We start from the raw sequence: 4,091 nt of genomic DNA on the forward strand, positions 1-4,091 counted from the left end.
ACTCACCGCGAAGGTCCGCAGCTTCACTCCTGAGCCAGCGAGACCACGAACCCGCCAGAAGGAAGAAACTCCGAACACATCCGAACATCAGAAGGAACAAACTCCGGACACGCCGCCTTTAGAACTGTTAACACTCACCGTGAGGGTCCGCGGCTTCCTTCTTGAAGTCAGTGAGACCAAGAACCCACCAATTCCAGACACAATTTCATCACTTCCAAAATTTTGAGGTACAACTCATCATTGCCAACTCCTCCTCCAACACAGATACCAACAACAGTGTCCACATGTAGAAGTTTGTTCCTTGTGTTTTGGCGAATGGTTGCAGTCTAGCAAACCATTGTTTCATTAACAACAATGTTCCAAAGCAGTAATCCATACCTTAATGTCTGTATTATCGGTGCAACTAAGGATCTCCATCACTTTTGCTGTGGTTAATTAAGTAGTATAAGATTTTCTTCAGCACTTTGGGGACTGTGTTAAGAGACAACAGAATGTAGCTTTGTGCAGGCCATTCAATAGGAACTTAATTAGGGAAATAGACAGCCATGGTGTATGCAGGCAGAGAGGGATGACAGTTTCATCCTCCCACGGACAAAGCCCAGCACTCCATATTTGTTCCTGTAGTGATTAGATCATTTCTTACTAAGTGTCTTTTCTTGATCATCTTTCTTAGCTGCTTATCTTCTAAGAATACACTCTCCAGAATAGTGTGAACTTATTTGTGAGGGGAAGGATGTTTGTAAAAGGAAAAAAAAAAAAAAAGAAAGCACAGCGAGTCAGTCCTGACACATAGCATCTAACCATCACCAACACTTAGAATTTTCTCCAAATACTTGTGATTTAACTTAATTGAAACAGCTGTTTTACAGGGTTTTGGTCCAGGGATGTTGGTGTTGCTTTGTGGCAGGAAAGGATAATGAAAGTGAGACAGAACTTTTGGTTGTGGGAGATGCTTTTGGTTAAGTGGGAGGCAAATTGAGATAAAACTAAGTCTAGTGAATTGAAAGTTAAGTTGGGAATAAGACAACTGAAATTATAGAGCTGGCCATTGGGAGATTTCTATATTTGCCATCCTCAGCCTCAGTTGCCATTTTTTAAATGTGCACACATATTAGTCCTTTCCATGAGGCTTGTCCCTGCCATACTTAGGAAACCACAGGGCAAATCACTTTCCTTCCTTCAGCCTTGGTTTACCCATCTAGAAGTGCTTGGGATGTTTAACTTTATATTTAGTTGTTTGAATATTCAAATAGTTTCTCCTCCACAAGTAGAGTTCCAACACGCAATTCTCAAACCCTTTTACACCCACTTCAGCAGAAAATCTAGTCCATCTCTGTGTTACCCAGTAATGTTTTTGGCTGCAAGTAACAGAAACTCTGACTAACAGTGACTTAAATATATAAATGTTTATTTTCCTTGCATAATGTGAATTCTGGGGGTAGGCAGCTGCTGGCTTCAGTTCAGTGGCTCAATTATGTCAGGACTGCTGCTTCTGCAGTTTTCTTATCTGTTCGCCTTTGGGGGTGAGTTGGCCACCATAGCTACCGGCAGCAAATTCTCTTTTAAGGCTGCTATAAAAGGGCCGAGGGAGGGAGGATGTGATAGCAGCTGTGAATGCTTTTTTTTTTTTTTTTTTTAGAAGAACAAAATCTTTCTCCCAACATCCCTAGCAGACTCATGCTCAGGTCTGATTGATCAGAATTCTGTCACCTGGCAAGTCCTAGTTCATGGGAAGATGAGCACAGCAAAACTCTGCCATAATATATTTAGTGAGGTCTAAAATGTTAATTGCACAGGATGTAGGGTTGCATTGATTTGAGTTGAACAAAAATAATATTTTTAAGTCCATATGTACTGTTATGTAACAATACTAAACACTTATTCAGCTGGCCATCCACTAAACTGAGAAAGTCTCAAAGTCACTTCCTAGCCACACACCCTTTCTTATTCTGAAGAAAAAAAACTTCAGCCCACGGATGGGAGCTGGGCAGAGCATGGGAGCCACCCCTTGCTTGTGATTGTGTTATTGTGGGGTGCGTTTTGGGACCACAGGATTTTATTCCACAGAGTTAACTTTACTGTGGAGACAAGCTAAGGAAGAAAGGAAGGGATACTAGGTTATCTTATTCACAGTGTCTGCTGAAATTCTCCCTTAAGTCTTCCCCCTCCCCCGGCCAACCGTGTTTCAGGCATTCTTGTTGCTTCTTTTGTCTTGTTGTGTTTAAATAAGAAACCCAACTACATAACTACAGACCCAACTTCATAAAGATGAAGGTGCCACAACTGACATCAGAAGTAGACTGTTTTGGGATATGACTCCATGGTGTGAGGCCATGAGCCAGCTTTTCAGAGGCGCCTTTGTGAGGGTTTTGCATTCTTTGCTACTCTTTGAGTCCACCCAATAAGAAAATTGGTTATTACCCTATGGAATATTAGTCAGAGTGAAAATGAATGAACTATAGCCACATACAACACATGGATAATCTTTTAAAATAATTTGGAATCACAAAAGCAAGTCGCAGGGGACAGCATGTACAGTAAAGCCCTTTTGCCCTTTTTATAGAATTCAGAAATACACTTAAATAACAAATTGTGTGTATGTGTGAGTGTGTGTGCGTAATGAATAGTAATAAAGGAAGACAATGATAAATAATAAGTGCAAATTTTGGGACATGTCAATTCTAAAGGGAAGGCAGGAGAATGGGATGAGAGGAACCTATGGGGAAATGTAAGTTACTAATTATACTAGTTTACTAGGGCTGCCATTAAAAAAAAAAAAAAAACCTCAGAGTGTGGCTTAAACAGCAGAAATGTATTGTCTCACAGCTCTGGAAGCTAGAAATCCAAAATCAAGGTTGGTTCCTGTGAGGGCTGTGAGGAATGATCTGTTCCAGACTCCTCTCCTTGGCTTGTAGATGGCTATCTTGTCCCTGCATCTCTTCACATCATTTTGCTTCTGTGAAATTCTGTCTCTGTTCAAATTTCCCCTTTTTATAGAGAAACCCATCATATTGCATTACAGCCCACCCTAATGACCTCGTTTTAGCTAATTGTATCTGTAATGCTTTTATTTCCAAATAAGGACACATTCAGAGGTACTGGGGGTTAGGACTTCAACATACGAATTTTAGGAATACACAGTTCAACCCCTAACGTGGCTATTAGGTTACAATTCCTGCTTGGGATAAAGGATTATGGGTTTTCATTATATTGTTAAAATAATTAAAAGAGGATTATGCTTGGACTAACAGTTTTCATGAACCAAGGACTACAATTAATCCAATTCCATGGACCTGAGTTCCATAAAGAGGAAAACAAGAAAGAAAACCAACTCAGACGCTCATTCTTGATGTTAAGTCCTAGGCTTCAGCTGTAACTGGATTCTGAGCTTTAAAATCTGCTAAGAGTCAGTCTCTTGCCACCTTCTATCTCTGCTTTCTGCCTTAATTCTCAGGCATCATGTGGTTGGCCTCTGGTGGTGCTTGTCTGGACAAACCTGTGAATTGTCTCTCCAGGAGACAATTGTACTCCCTGGGGTTGGACTCCCTCAGATGATTGCTCCGGGTGCTCAACACTCTGCTGATTCACTCCTCCCTCATTTTCCCAAGGTAAGAGTCTTGCCCTTGGAGCACTGTGTATTCCCTGTCCATTACACCGTACAGGTAACATCCAGGGCTTCCACCTGGCAGACAGAGACTCAGGCCCGACACTGCTTCTAGCCAACCTGGTACTGGGGTATGCCCTCATGGTCATTGCATTTCTGGTACCCCATTGCCCTTCTTACTATTGGGTCTTTGTCAAAATAACTTATTCTGTCTAGACAGGTTTCCATCACTTTTCGGGAAAGGGGTTGGGATTTTGATAGATTTTTCCAAGAAGGCCCCAGAATCTCTAGGCAATATGTGTCACCCTCCCTAGAGCTCTGCATACCAAGGGATATTGCTTGGGACAGGCAGTCTTGGAAGGCACACAAGAAACAAGGGATCGGCCGGGCGCGGTGGCTCAAGCCTGTAATACCAGCACTTTGGGAGGCCAAGGTGGGCGGATCACGAGGTCAGGAGATTGAGACCATCCTGGCTAACACGGTGAAA

Source organism: Hylobates moloch, unplaced genomic scaffold (genome assembly GCF_009828535.3).
Source record: "Hylobates moloch isolate HMO894 unplaced genomic scaffold, HMol_V3 SCAFFOLD_19, whole genome shotgun sequence".
Lineage (NCBI taxonomy): Eukaryota > Metazoa > Chordata > Mammalia > Primates > Hylobatidae > Hylobates > Hylobates moloch.